Here is a 16366-nt window from a genome sequence, read left to right as displayed (position 1 = left end):
TTTACTCAAGTACTGTACTTAAGTACACTTTTGAGTGTAATTTTGAGTGTAATTGACAATTATTTGAAAGCTTTAGTTACTAGTTACTTTGAAGAGTTTGATTATTACATTTCGGCCATTTGAAAATAGCAGATCTACAAGCTCACAATGCACATTGTGAGCTTGCAGATCTGCTATTTTCAAAAGATTGTTATACATTTTATACATTTGAAAACTTGTGAAATTCTGCATAATGAGTACTTTCTACTTTGGTACTTTAAGTACATTTTGATACCAATACTTTTGTACCTTTACTCTGAACTTCTGACTTTTACTTCTAACAGAGTATTTCTACATTGCTGAATTGATACTTTTACTTAACTTAAGTAAAGAATTTGAGTACTTTTTCCACCACTGATAGATTGTAATAAAGTCTTTGATCTTTTGCTATGAAACATTACATTCCTATCAGAGTGTTCTGTTTAGTTTAGTCCCGTGTCGGGACCGGCTGGCGGCTCAGGAACCCGGCGCTGTGCGGGCGTGTCCAAACATCATCACGTCATCCAGAGCACTGAACAATGCCCTGGACTGGGACACAGTGACACGGTCACTTTCCCACACTCAGACCCCCTCCCGCCCCCCAGACACACACACACACACACACACACACACACACACACACACACACACACACACACACACACACACACACACACACACACACACACACACACACACTTCCATGAATGAATAAGGAAGGTGCAAAAAAACATGTCGGATCTGATATTGTTAATAACAGCCTGTCTCCTGGCGACGATGGCTTTATGTTTGTGTGAAATATTGAATTAGCGATGCCGTTTTCATCATGCCAGCTTAGATTGCAGTTGTTTGTTTCTTTACGTCATCCTGAGTGTGTAAACAGTGATAACATGTCGTTGAATGGCTTTCAACGTTTCTGCGTTGACGTGTGGCTAGAGAACGCTGGCAAGAGAGTAAAAAAAAAGAAAACGCAGCGTCCGATTGCCGTGAAACTTTGCACGCACTTCCCCACTAGGCCAAGGACGAAATGCCACCCTACATTTTTCAAATCGGCCCCCTGATGGTGGTGCTATAACAGGCTGATTCACGTTTTGGCTCATAACTCTTGATCCGTAGGTCATACAATCACAATGAGTTCCCCCCTTGGTTCCTTGGGTCAGTACGCAACAACCCATTTCCACAGGAAATGTTGCACATACTTTGTCCTCCCAGTAGGCCAAGGATGAATTTTGTCCAAACCTCACGCAAATCTGTATACATTATCTCTGTAGTCATGAGATCAAGACGTATCAGTCACATTTATCACATTCCATACCGATTGGCTATGATTGGCTTCCAGAGTTTGCGGTGGTGGCCCATTTTATACAAAATGACACACATCATGAATGCAGCACCCGATTGCCAGAAAACTTTGCACGCACACCCATGTAAACTTTTAAATCTCCTCATGGTGGCGCTACAACAGCCCATTTCACGTTTTTTCCTACAACTCTTGAACCGTAGGTCGTACAATCAACATATATTTTTCCCCGAATTCCTTGAATCATGACGTGATTTATAAGCCAGAGACTACATTTTCTGCCATGTGATCAAGAGTTATGAGATCCCATTCAAATTGGCTAAAACTGCCTTCCAAAGTTTGCGGGCCCTGGGTAGGCAACCTGGCCTGGCTGAGACCTTTTATTTTTCCTGAAAGTAAAAACAAGACTTGCAGGATGAAGCTTATTCTGTATTTAAAGTGTTCACGTGCACATTGTCTCTGTTGCTCTGTTTGGCACTGATAACTGTTGACTGTTTCTTACCACTGATTAAAAATAGCAGCATCCTGGAAGTCCTGTCTTTTCCCCTGGGGACCAGAGTGTCCAATGAGAGGCTTTTTTGTTGTTATGGGCTAATTAACTGACTTCACATGCAGGTAATTGCATTGATACACAGCCAATTACACACAGCTCTTTCTCTCTGTTGGACAGCCATAAAGATTTAAATTAGGATGCCATTGTTTTGTGGCCCAACTGGTTTTAACTAGTAAATGTCGATTTACAGTTTGCAGCGTGTGTGTATTTATTTAATGTAAAAACTGTGACCATACCAAGTTGTACTGACGCATAGTTGTATGTAATCCTAAATATTCAATAACTAACTTTATTGAGTGCTTGTAAGCACACACCCCTGCCCGGCATACCTAGATATGAATCATAGCATCACAACACTGTCCCATACTCACGACAGTAGCAACACAAATAATAATTTGTGCGAGAGCACACATGCATCTGCAGTAGTCATGCAACGCGTGCACGTGTGTGCACACTCTCTCTCAAGCTCAATTATCATCCATAATGTCATTCTCAGGATCAAAGGAAAGCAATTTCCGATAATCGGTCTCGATAGCTGAAACCCAGATGTTTTTTTGCTCCATCATCAGGCAGCCCGACGGTGACCTGATTAAGACCTTCCAACCCCCCCACCTCCACAGAATGGAGCAGTCCTGGCCCTCAGATTGGTCAATCTGTCTAAACAGCCAATCAGGAGTAACAGATTTCTTCCGGTGGCTCTGGGCTTCAAAGAGGCTGACACAGTCGTAGCCCCGTGGCAGGAAGTTGGCCGTCTGTCTCCTCATTGTCAAACCGGGGCTCACTTTGCTTTCATGTCCCAGTAAAACCAGTTTCCTGATTAGAAGCTCTAGTCTGGAGGCTCTGGGCCAGACACTGAATGAATGTGCATTATATTATTCTCTAAAACAAACTGCACAGTCAAAATCACCAGTGTTCATTTAACTCTGATAGTGGGCAAATGACGGTTACATTTGTACACCGTCAGAGTTACGCATGGATAAAATAACAGAGGATTTTACTGTGTAACTAACTTGTACATCACTTTTGAAATACCAATATGTAAAACACTTGTTTTGAACTGGAAGGAGTATTTGTAAAACATTGTCCAATATATGCAAACCACTATATTGGTTTGAATAAATATAATCAAACCATATTTGTGAGGAAGGCAACAACTTCCTTCTAAAGCGCTATACATGTCTGATTTGTTTTCCTCTAACTACATTTTGGCTTTTTTTCGAATGCCCCTGCACCCCCAGATGTTCTGCCCGTCCGAAACGGTTGTTTTTTCAGACATCAGAAGGAGCATGTATTGACCTTGACAAGTCATCACTCCACTGATTACTAATTGTCCACGCCACACCTAAATGGTGTAATATGGAGATCAGAAATGGATGAACCCAATCAGGGAGAGTCACACTCTCATCATCTATTTTTCAGCAGATTGATCTCTGCGTCTTTGTCGCCATCAGAGACAAAATAGAGGTGATCTGACAATATTGCTAGACAGACACACACACACACACACACACACACACACACACACACACACACACACACACACACACACACACACACACACACACACACACACACACACACACACACACACACACACACACACACACACACACACACACACACACACACATATACACACACACACACACACACACACACACACACACACACACACCCTCCACCGCTCCACTGACTGATGATGTCGATAAGTGTTCGTGGCGAGTCCTTAGCCTCGCCAAGGAGAGCCTATAGAAAATCAATGTCTAATAAAAGTCAAGCTTTTCCCCAGGGAGGGAGGCATACGGCACACAGCACAACACATCACGCCTCGCAGAGGTGGGAAATTAATAGAATTTTTGAATGCACTAAAGATGTCGACATGCAGCAGAGGTGTACGAGATTTCCCTGAATAATTATAGTCAAAAAAGGGCATTTTTTTGTGTCTTTTTCTCCCCAATTTAGTCGTTGTGCCAATTGATTCCTTCCCACACACATTAAGTGTGTTGTCACTGTGTGTTGTCACCTACTGACTCATCTGCCAGTGAGGAGCCCCCAACGGGAGGACGTATGGAGCCTTCGTTCTACTCCTCCAACACTCCCTGCTGACAGGCTCTGCTCGCTGTGACTACTGTATGTCTTGTGGATTCTACAGGAAACTATAGAGTATTCTGTCCTTTACAGGGATTTAATTCATTGTTTTTTTTTCCATTCAGTAACGTCTCTACAGCTGCAGCTGCTGCAGCTGAAATCCGTAATGTCCTCCTTCCACACATGTGAACTACACTGTACAGCGAGGAATGCTGAGCATTTGTTTATGGTTATGTCAGAGTGACGTGGCCGTGGTCCGCCCTCCCATAATATAGGAGAGGGTTTAAGTGATAAACATATCATGCTTTCTAGACTACTCTCATTACTCTCCCTGCAGCAACAGTACTTTTAATCCTGAATACATCCTGAAGCACGTGACACTTTTCTCTACTTGGTCCTTCTGTTCTTCCATTCCGTACCATACCTCCTTACCTCATATCCTCACATTGTTCATAACGGCCCAGTTCTATAATAGTGCCAGTAGAGTTGACACAATGACCTATTAAAACATGCACCTGGAGCTGAGTCTGGGGTCTGTGGGCGGGGGGGGGGGGGGGGGGGTCTGTCTGCTTGTTGCAGGCTACATCTGACCCCGAAATCCATAACAAGTGTCCTAGACTCCACCTCCGTTTGTTCCACTATAACGTGGCACATTGTGTGGTCTGTACCAGTGTTGCCATGTTATTCTAAGCGACTTTGGGCTTGTTTTTCTGTATAAAGTTGCTTGTAAATATTGGTAGTTGCAAGTTGCGTTTTTTTTTTGGGCTTGCTTTATTTGGGCTTGTCTCCTCAATGTTTGAGAACCAGTGGTTCTCAAACATTTTCATGGCAAGGACCCCCCAAATTAATATGAATTTGTCCACCGTCGCATCGCAACGCGTTGTGAGCTTGTAGATCGGCTATTTTCAAATAGCCAATGTATAGGTTTAAAGTGCTCATGTGGTCTATAGTCGCTTTCTCTCGCAAAATCTGTCAACACTGGTCTGTACTGTAGCTTAAGTTGAGACCTTGCTCTCGGTCAGGGACATTGGAGAGATACGGTTTAATCTGTTGGAAAGATTAGAACAAGGACAAGGACGCACACATGTCTGTGTTGTCACTGCTGTCGTATCCTTCTGACTCACCTGTAAGTGAGGAGCCCCCTCCCCGCCCATCTTCCCTTCCCTGAACACGGGCCAATTGTGTTTGTATAGATGCTCGACAAAGCCGTATGCACCACGGTGAATTCAAACCCATAACCTGGGCAGGCACTTTATCACAAATCAGACGGCCAGTGGAGGGTCCGAGTGACCTGGCATCGCCGTGGCAACAGCTGGAGAACAAGGCGGTTTTCTGTTTCTGTTCAATAAGGGTAAGGCTCCACCGCAATTGATCTGAAATTGTAGTGCAAATTACAAAAAACGTGGCAATTTCTGGATAGAATTGGATTAATACGAGTTTACAGCATACAGAATACAAAACATTATGCATCCACTGTACGAGAGGAGAGACTGTTTTGCACTAATGAACCATACAGAACTGTGTCCAATTCAGCAAAAGGTCTTATTCTGTCGAGACCACTTGTCACATTCCAGCATGATATGGAGGAGAGAGACATTATCCTGAACCGACCCAAACAAATCATATCTAACCTGTTACCAGCTAATGACATTACTGCTCTCTGATCTGCTTAACATAACTCAGAACCGTAGAACAGTTACAAAATCAATACATCATCAATGAACTGAAGTTTCCTCCTGGCACAGACCACTCAAAGTATTTGCAGACTTTGAATTATGTGCGAAATGGGCAAGGCGTGTGTTCCTATGACTCGATCTCCTATGACTGTGTGGCAGACTGTCAGTGCTATGGATTCCATTGGCTGCGGGGCTGTATCCATGACGACAGTCAGATCCCATAGGCTGAACTGGCAATCTCCGGTGATTACACAAAATCGCTAATAAACTGCTTACATTTTGGGGAAGTGAAAAACGGGCGTCATAATTGTGTGCATGTGCTAATGGTCAATGCCCGTGTGCAAGTTGAGATCAATTGCTCAAGACACTGAGGAGAAGCTTGCGGGACAGACTGTCTTTCCGTGTGACTGACTGAGTGACAGACAGAGTTTTCTTTAATTATAATATGTACAGTAGGATAATAATTGGAGCAGTTCTACACACATTGGCCAGGCTCAGATAGTCATCATTGAGAAAACAAAACAATACATAATTCAATCTTGGTCAAATAAATTGTTCCAAAGGGCCACTGTAAGCAGTAGCGAATAGAACCAACCGATACATTATTATAGCCGCTCTATAAGACGCGTCGCAGTGCGACGCGTTGTGGGCTTATAGATCTAACGATTACAGTCCAGTGTAATGGAAGTTAAATTAACTTCATAGGGGGTTTAATAGATCGATACCACTTTGTCAAAGGATCAACAGGGATTCACAAATATGTAGGCCGGTTTTAAGCGCTGAGGGGAAATTCCATTGGAAAACCATAAAACGCATCATATAACACATTATAAAAGTTCAATGTTCCCCTCTGAGATGGACTGGAGGTAGATGCATGCAGTAGACATGATGTCATGCAAGGATGTCATGACATCATGTATGAATAATGACTAGGTTTTGCGTTTGTAATAAAATGTATTGTTCAAAGTTCTTATTCAACCCGTCATTTGTGACATTGTAACTAATCCAATGACAATATGAATCGAAATAAGTAAGACAATGAATAGCCCCTGCATGTGATGGAAGAAGTACCCCTATGGTTTACTTAAGTAAAAGTAGCAATACTGCAATGTAGATAATACTCTGTTACAAGTAGAAGTCCTGTATTCAAAATGTACTTAAGTAAAAGTATAAAAGTATCGGCATCAAAATATACTTAAAGTAAAAAGTAAAAGTACTCATTGTGCAGAATGTCCCACTTCACAAGTTCTGTCTATAAAACATCTTTTGAAAATAGGAGATCTACAAGCTCACAATGCGTCGCATCGCAACACATTGTGAGCTTGTAGATCTGCTATTTTTTCTGGTTAGCGTGTGTTTTGTAATAATAATCCAAATCTAACTAAAGTTTTCATATAATTGTAGTGGAGTAAAAGTACAATATTTTCCTCCTAAACCTTTTGAAATAATATATATTAAACGTAGGAAACGGGAAAAAGGAGACATTTTCTCGCGACCCATAAAAATGGGTCCCAACCCACTGTTTGTCTTATAGTGCGACCTTCACACACAGACGTGTGGTGAGAGCAGAAATATACGACCCAGTGACCTGCGTTCAAACTGGGCCCAGGCTTATCATAGGGCAGAAATACATAATTCAGTGACAATTGGAAAAAGAACACATGGACAGAAGATGAGAAACATAAATCATGAATTGAAAGGGGGGGGGGCTCCATGGTGGAGATGGTATAGCGCGACAGGATGTAGGATTAGTTACTGTATGTCATACTCACAGTGGTGTAAAGTAACTAAGTACATTTACTCAAGTGCTGTACTTAAGTACAAGTTTGAGGTATTTTTTACTTTACTGGAGTATTTCCAATTTTCAGTACTTTTACTTCTACTCCACTACATCTCAGAGGCAAATATTGTACTTTTACTCCACTACAATTATTTGAAAACTTGAGTTCTAGTTACTTTGCAGATATGTTATTAATTATAAAACATACATTAACCACTTTAGCCCTATTTTATACATAGCATGTAGACCTGCTATTTTGAAACATTTTGGTACTTTTACTTTTGGTACTTTAAGTACATTTTGATGCCAATACTTTTGTATTTTTACTCAAGTAACATTTTGAACTCAGGCCTTTTACTTGTAACAGAGTATTTCTTATATTGTGGTATTGTTACTTTTACTGATGTTCAATTTTGTAGCAAATCGCACTTTCTGCGTTTGATGCAGCTAAGCTACAATCGCTAGACCCATTGAAAGGGTTCGAGAGAGATGTTGGTGTTTTAAGCTAATCACTCAATCAGTTGTCTTTTAGATATTTATTCACAAATCACACATAATACATAAATTGAATACATAAGTTACATGGTCAGTTACAGATAGACCTGGCGCTGGTTCATTAAGTCAGCTTCAGGCTATGGTATAAACAGACGTTAGTTACATCACTTAGACAGACCGGTTAGGTTATTAAACTTTAGTCCATCCATTCTCTCGCCAAGTTGTTAGCAACCTGTACTAGGTCCCATATCCTAGCACAGCTCATCGAATCTAAAAGCTTTCTCCCAAGACAAGCTATTATATCAACTTTACACATAAGGTCCGCCTTTAGGGCAGATCTTTAAGCAACAGGACGTTCTGGTTACCCACAAGGCTTTGCGCTTGGTCCTGTCTCTTGTTACACATCACACAAGGGCCGGCTAGCTCTGGCCTTCTGCCCTGTCCACCTATTGTTTCTTATCTCACAACCTTCCCCCGCTTGGTATGCAAGGGGCCCTTTGAAGCAGCTACCTCACCAGGGGGTCTAATATGGCCTGCTAGACTCAACTTAAAGGGACATGTATTCTCCAACAGGACAGATGACAAAGTACATTACTATATCATTAATAATAATCCACAATTATCTTTCATAATCATAGATTATTTCCACACCTGCCACCTGTGTGTCTGATCTAGGATCCAGGACACACACAAAACATTCCTCGTGAGCTTTTTGGCTCTTTAGATAACGGCTCGGTAAAACAATTGTTTAGTATGGCTCACACATTGTCTCTAAGTGGCTCCAAACCCATACACTGAAACAATTAACAGTTCAACTTAATGTTCAATTTGTTTGAAATACTTTTTGGACATTGTGGCTAATATTTGATCTCAAATTGACTTTACTTCACAGTAAATCATGACCAATTTAATTTAGCAACAATTCTTTTGCACTAGTTTATCCCTGAGATTTTTTCCTAAATCCCAGGACAAATTAACTTTAATTGTAGTTATTATCTACATTTACGCATGAACCCTCCAGGGCCCATTTGTTTGACACCCACGTGTCTTGTCTTTTCTTCTCTCCTACCACTAAGTCAATGTCCTATTTTAGGGCATTTTGCCATGGTAACTGACATTGCAATTTGGGCAAAAGGGTTAAAAGATTATTAAAATAGTTGATCTACAATTTCACCTTAAGAAACCTTAACTTAAACTTCAAGCACACATTCAAAAATGCTTCTTATACAATCAACAAATAATAATTCAAACGGTTTGGTTACTCAGATCATGAGTCAAACATCAGTAAAGAATACATTTTGTTGGGCGGAAGAACTTTCCAACCATTGTTTGCATTTTGGACGTTTTGGAAGTTACAAGTAGCTTAATACATTTCATTATGCGTTAAGTTATTTCTTCTGTGGTAATATTGTAAATCCTAGAAATGATACATTCATTTACAAAATGTATTTTGAAATTCCTATGTAAACAGTCGCTCAAATAAGACATTTCGATTTTTTAGACACCTCGCATGGCGTCTTTTCGCTTCTCGTCCGCACTGCTCCCTTACTTTGAGGGTGGCAGCGCAAGTGTCAGTTCGTTCGCCAGTGTCACGTTGCTGGCACCACCAACCGCCAGTGGGACTGCTTTTCCAGCAGCACCCAGCTGCGGGCTTTTCTTGGCCGCTGCCAAGAAAGAGCGTGGGGCTTTGCTCCCCTCCGCAGAGGGTGAAAAAGGCTGATCTTTTATCTTCACCTTCTTTTTTCTAATTATTCCAGCCCCACCAGGACGAAGCATTCTCTTTGCCTGGATCCTGGCGGTAAGAACTGAAATGACCTGACGTAGCACCCCGCCCCTCTCTTTCCGAGCGGGCGCTCGCATGTCAGGCCACACCCACTCAGACTTCCTTCTGAGTGGTTTTGGGGGTGCTGGGTTGGCACCCAGCCCCCGATCTCGGACAGACTCTGGTCTGCCTTTGGCTTGTCGCCTGCTCCCAGGCCTGCCACCTTTGTGACACGCGGATTTGGCTTGTCGCCTGCTCCCAGGCCTGCCACCTTTGTGACACGCGGATTTGGCTTGTCGCCTGCTCCCAGGCCTGCCGGGCTTGGGGTAAACGCCGCCCTTCTCGAACGCCACCAGTCTGCTTTTAGCTGCTCGCCTGCCACCTTTGTGACACGCAGGCTTGGGGCGAACGCCGCCCTTCTCGGATGCCACCAGGACGCTTTTAGCTGGTCGCCTGCCACCTTTGTTAGCCGCAGGCTTCAAAGGACCTCCCGGCTGACTGGCCATGGCTCTCCGCCCTGGCGTAGTGGTGTGCTTCCCCTCCATCTTGAGTGGGCTGGTGTCGACGTCCGTCGTAGCGGCGCCCTCTGGACGGTCCTCCATGACAGCTGTTGTGGCTGACACCTCCGACGGTGCCTCTCCTGGTGCAGCTTCTCCAGTAGCGACCTCCAGCGGCTGGCACCCCTCTGCATTGAATGGTTCGGTGGCAACGTCCTCTGACGCCCTCGCCTGCGCGGCTCCATCGACCATCTCCCTTGCAGCTTCTCTCGCGACCTCCAGTGGCAGCTCCACCGCGCCCGCAGCTTGGTCTGCGGGAGCAGCAACGCTGTCTGATGGCACCTCCTTCTCAGCCGTCAACGGTTCCTCTCCTCCAGCTGTCACGACGACGTCCTCTGACGCCCTCGCCGGCGCCTCTCCTGCGGCCTCTGGTGGATGGTGTCCCTCTGCGTTGAGTGGGTCCTCCTCCGTGACTGTCACGATTGACGCCTCTGCCTCGACCGCCACGTCACCCGTGGCCTTGTCTCCAGGAGCTGGTTCGACCTCCGATGGCACTCCCTCCTCGGCCGCCGACTCCTCTGCGACGTTGACTCCCTCTGGAACCTTCTCAGCGTCGTCTTCTGGAGCAGTAGCAGCTTCTGGTTCAGCCGCTTGCACAGTGGGAGTAACTTTCTCACCTCCCTCTGCAGCGTAGAGTGGGGTCTCTGCGTTCGCAGCTTCGTCTGCAGGAACAGCAACGCCTGGTTTGACCTCTGATGCCACTCCCTCCGGATGGCCCTCTGGACGGACTTCCTTCTCAGCGTGGTCCCCTGGAGCTGGTTCGACCTCCGATGGCACTCCCTCCGCCGCGTTGTCCATCGAGACTGCTCTGCTGGCCGCCTGCTCATCTGCGATGTCGGCTCCTAGCACGGCTCCCTCTGGAACCTTCTCAGCGTCGTCTCCTGGTGCAGTAGTGATGCCATCTGGGACTCTGAGAACTGCTGGCCCAGTTGATCCGGCTGTAGGTGTGACATTCCAACCCCCCTTTGCAGCGACCGGCTTATCTGTAGGACTGATGACATCCTCACCTCCTCCAGTTGCTCTGTCCTTTACGACCGGATCTGCTGCTCTCTTATCTGTGGAGATAGTCACTTGCTTTTCCCTCACAGCAGGGGGGTGTTCACTCACTGTGGGCTGTGTGAAGCGTGACCCATATTCTCTCAGGAATGTCACCTCCGCCTTAATCCAGACCAGTTTACCGGCCTCCGTTATCTTGCGAATCTCAGATTTATCGGCAGGACGGGCACTTTGCTCTAAATCAAAAGTAATCTCGTCAAATTTCATTACTTCTTCTCTGAACCACTGTAACGCTGGACTTATCTCTTCTGTTGGTAGATCACGAAAGATATTGGCCATATACTGTGCCTTTTCCATAAAGATTGCCAGAGCTGCCTCAGACATTAGGAGCTCGCCATATTTGGCCCGCTTACTCTCCAACCCAGCTAACTCTGCCATGTTCCCCTTTTTTACCTCGCCTGCTTGGCTATAGGACTTTAGGTAGGCCTTTTTAGTTAGTCATAAGTCAATAGGCAGTGAAAGCAATCGTCAGTTCTTTTAGCAGTAGAGTGTTGTTAAGCCTTTAGCTAATAACAACAATAATTAATTAACACTGTGTTTAACCTGTAATAGCACCCACCCTGTAGCAGTCTATGCAAGAAGCCTGTTAATGGTCTATTCACGTTTGGTTATTTTGTTAATTAATACTGGCAGGATTTATTTAGCTCTACCAAAGTAAATAATAGCATTTAACCCACAATGATGACTTCATCCACTGCTATCGTAACTAATCATGTAGTTGCTCACAGTTTTAGTCTATCATAAAGTCTGGTTGAACATGGTATTACACTAGTGGTAGAAAACCTCCCCCACCCCTTATCAGTAAACAATGGCCTTTAACTCCCAATTATAAGATCACCTCATAATCTGTCTCTTAGTCTAATTTTTAGCTATATTGCAGTGTCTGGTCTCTCATAAAGCCTAGTTAAACCATGAATACTATTTTAAAGTTTGTCTAATCAGCTTAAAGCAAGCATCTATGATTAGATTATTAACCAAACCTAACTACCACCTCTCAAGGCGTGTTAGTATTTGGCGGTTAGCTTACAAGACAATGCTAATTTTACTCCCCCACCACCCAACAGTGGCAGTGGCAGTTAGCTAGCAGCTAGCACTTTATGCTAGACAATAGATCTGTTAGCACTGTGAGCTAGCGACACTAAGAGTAGCTCTCAGGACTGTTAGCTTTCTAAACCCCCTTATTGGTACGCTAATCAAACTTTTAACGGTAGCCTAGCTACATAACCTGTGGTTAGCTTCTAGCTTCTCCCTCAGCTCCTTATTCTTAGCACGCAGCGTTTCACAATATACAGTCTCTTTTCTCCACGGTTTTCACAAACTGTGGGGCTTTGTTTCATTCATAGCAACCTGATAGTGATAGTCTCTCTCCCGGAGGTTCCTCGTAAGCACGTACAGTCTCAATGCCTCGGTCCTCTTTGTAGGCTGCAAGCTGCTCCGTTTGTCCCCTTCGCCTCCGTGGATCTGACGACTCCCTTCAGTTGCTGATTTTCACTCTACCACTAGTTCATTACTCCAGTGTTAGTGCTATTAACCTATTTTAACCTGTCCCATAACCAGGCTAATAAGTATTTTATTATTACAACTCACGTCTCATCTTAAAGAGACCGTGCGTCTTCATTCCTATGGCTACAGGAGTTTGTTATTCTTTATATAACATGCATAACATCCGCTTCCAAGGCCTCTCTCTTTCCTAGAATTACAGAAGCTACCACGGGACCTTTTCTCAAGGTTCATCCGCTTCTATGGCCAAATACTTTCTTAGAGTTTACCAAGGCTACCACGGGTTTATAATTGTTTAATTACTCTGTGACATTTAATCTCTGTTTAATGACTATGTAACCAATACACACAACTAGTTGTCCCTCTCAGACACACTAGTGGTTGATTACTGTGTAACACTTAAACTTTGTTAATGACTTTGTAATTATACTTATACCTAGTTGTCCCTCTCAGACAAACTAGTACTGTGTTATACCTCTGTATAACACAAAGGCCTTATTAAAGGCCGCTTAAACTTAGTAGAAAAGTCTCCTCCGGAGACTACTAAAGTTTAATAACTTGTAATTAAACTTAAAACTGATAGATGTCTCTTATATAAGAGACTCTAAAGTTTAATAACTGTTCAATTTTGTAGCAAATCGCACTTTCTGCGTTTGATGCAGCTAAGCTACAATCGCTAGACCCATTGAAAGGGTTCGAGAGAGATGTTGGTGTTTTAAGCTAATCACTCAATCAGTTGTCTTTTAGATATTTATTCACAAATCACACATAATACATAAATTGAATACATAAGTTACATGGTCAGTTACAGATAGACCTGGCGCTGGTTCATTAAGTCAGCTTCAGGCTATGGTATAAACAGACGTTAGTTACATCACTTAGACAGACCGGTTAGGTTATTAAACTTTAGTCCATCCATTCTCTCGCCAAGTTGTTAGCAACCTGTACTAGGTCCCATATCCTAGCACAGCTCATCGAATCTAAAAGCTTTCTCCCAAGACAAGCTATTATATCAACTTTACACATAAGGTCCGCCTTTAGGGCAGATCTTTAAGCAACAGGACGTTCTGGTTACCCACAAGGCTTTGCGCTTGGTCCTGTCTCTTGTTACACATCACACAAGGGCCGGCTAGCTCTGGCCTTCTGCCCTGTCCACCTATTGTTTCTTATCTCACAACCTTCCCCCGCTTGGTCTGCAAGGGGCCCTTTGAAGCAGCTACCTCACCAGGGGGTCTAATATGGCCTGCTAGACTCAACTTAAAGGGACATGTATTCTCCAACAGGACAGATGACAAAGTACATTACTATATCATTAATAATAATCCACAATTATCTTTCATAATCATAGATTATTTCCACAACTGAGGTAAAATATCTGAGTAGCTTCTTCCACCACCACTGCATACTCATAACCTGCCACGGAAATACCATGATCGTTGATCCATGAATATCAAGGCAAAGAGGTGAAATAAACAAATTTCTGCGGTGAAAATGAGGCGGCTGGCTGCTTTATCTGACTGAGGCAGGAAACCAACCCAAATGTGGATTCATTCCCTTTATCAAAGCTACATTCCACTGTGGGATGTACGGTTCACTACTGCCATGTTTATTTATGAGCCTGATCTGCTTATCTCCAACTGGCTCTGGGTACCTGTAGAGACGCCAGTGCATCCAGTGATCAGCACTGGAACGCTTTCTGGCTGCGCCACTGGGGGGGGGGGGGGGGGGGGAATCAGTCGGTCTGCGGAGAAATACATTAATGTGGGCGTCCTTGACATGCAAATGTTTTAGAACTGGTTGTTCTAAAACATTTGCTAAAACACAACAATGATAATGACAGATTGGACGCAAGCCCAAATAAGTACACTTTAAAAACAAACCCTAAAAAACGCAACCCGCAACTACCAATATTTACAAGCAACTTTACAGAAAAATAAGCCCAAAGTCGCTTATGATAAGCAGACATGGCAACACTGACCTCTGCACTGAGAAGGGTAGTGTTCCACTATGAGATGGGTACAGAAAGAGTCAAAGAGTCTCCTTCGTGTCTCCTACCGAAACTGCTGCCTATACCGGTCTGCTGGTCATCAAATTATTGGCTTAGGAATGCGACCAAAACTAAAAATTATCCATGAATTCAAGTCTCCATCGGGTGACTAATTGATAGAAAATAAGTATTTTTTGGGGTGAAAGGGTAGAATTGTATTTAAATGTTTCTCTTCCCCACCCACAGTACATTAGCTAATTGAGGGAGACGATGTTTTAGCAGTTTTAATAGAAGAAAAAAAAACGCAGGTGAATTGTTATTTTCACTTTCACTAGAAAATATAATACAGCACAATAGGAAGTAGTGATGCAGCAGTGAATCAAGAAATTACAATCTATATTCCAAACAAATAGAGCATGGCTGAAAAGTCCTCGCTGATCCGCCCTGTGGTCAAACTCGTTTTATTGTGTTTTCTTGAGTTAAAGCTTAATTTATGATTCATCCCCAACGTACCATTTGCCAAAAAAAGAACAGATATACTAAGCTAACAAGGCATCATATCCGTTTACCCTTCCTCTCATAAGATAAGCTCTGTCATCACTCCCCAAACAGCCATCCATTGAGCTGTGGGGAGTCAATCTCTTAGCAGTCAGTCTTATCTGTGCTATATCTGGTGTTGTGTGTCAGTGTGGGGGGGCTCCCTTGTTAGAGGCTTATCAGGGGGAACCAGGAAGTGGAGAAAGGCTATCCTCCTCCTCCGGAGCGTAAATCATCTGGATGGGAATGAAACATGAACATAGCGGGCTCTCTCTGCCTTCTTTTTTTTTTTTTTTAGAAATGCTGTATTAATACAATGTATGGCAAATAGGAGTGTAACGATGGGGATGAATTAATTCTACTATTATGCCAACAAAATGTGGAATGCGCTACCAACACCCATCAAGAAAGAAGTGTGACCAGTGGTGTATTTACTCAAGTACTGTACTTAAGTACAATTTTGAGGTATTTTTTACTTTACTGGAGTACTTTTACTTCTACTCCACTACATCTCAGAGGCAAATATTGTACTTTTACTCCACTACAATTACTTGAAAACTGTAGTTACTAGTTACTTTGTAGATTTTGATTATTATTATTGTACGTGTACATTTCGGCCATTTGAAAATAGACGATCTACAAGCGATGCGAGCATTGTGAGCTTGTAGATCTGCTATTTTCAAATTACATTTTATACATTTAAAAACATTTTGATACCAATACTTTTGTACTTTTACTCAAGTAAATGTTTAATTCCGAACTTTTACTTGTAACAGAGTATTTCTACATTGCAGTATTGATACTTTTATTTAAGTAAAAAATTAGAGTACATTTTGCACCACTGAGAGTAATAATATCTAGTAACAACCGTGCATTGTGATGGGCCAAGAGCCAATAACCACAACACTAAAAGAAGTGGACCAGTTCAGCTGCCGTTGAGTTGCCTATGGCAACGGTAAACAAAGGGGAACTATTTCAGATTGAGAAGGGTCTGACTCTGAATGCAACACATTATAGTGAAATTGAACACTAGCCTACTAACTCTTATGCAAAAAAA

General features: G+C 43.1%; 1 protein-coding gene and 1 pseudogene across 2 annotated transcripts in view; one reads left to right on the top strand and one right to left on the bottom strand.

Moving 5' to 3' along the window:
* LOC311039460 (protein O-mannosyl-transferase TMTC2-like) overlaps positions 1–16366 on the top strand; it is a 377431-nt gene that overhangs the window by 122702 nt on the left and 238363 nt on the right. The window lies entirely within an intron of this gene.
* LOC311039563 (protein O-mannosyl-transferase TMTC2-like) overlaps positions 1–16366 on the bottom strand; it is a 73582-nt pseudogene that overhangs the window by 42935 nt on the left and 14281 nt on the right. The window lies entirely within an intron of this gene.

The sequence above is a fragment of the Gymnoscopelus microlampas genome, assembly GCF_963454915.1.
Source record: "Gymnoscopelus microlampas genome assembly, chromosome: 23".
Classification (NCBI taxonomy): Eukaryota; Metazoa; Chordata; class Actinopteri; order Myctophiformes; family Myctophidae; genus Gymnoscopelus; species Gymnoscopelus microlampas.
This window is presented reverse-complemented; position numbering and strand designations above follow the sequence as displayed.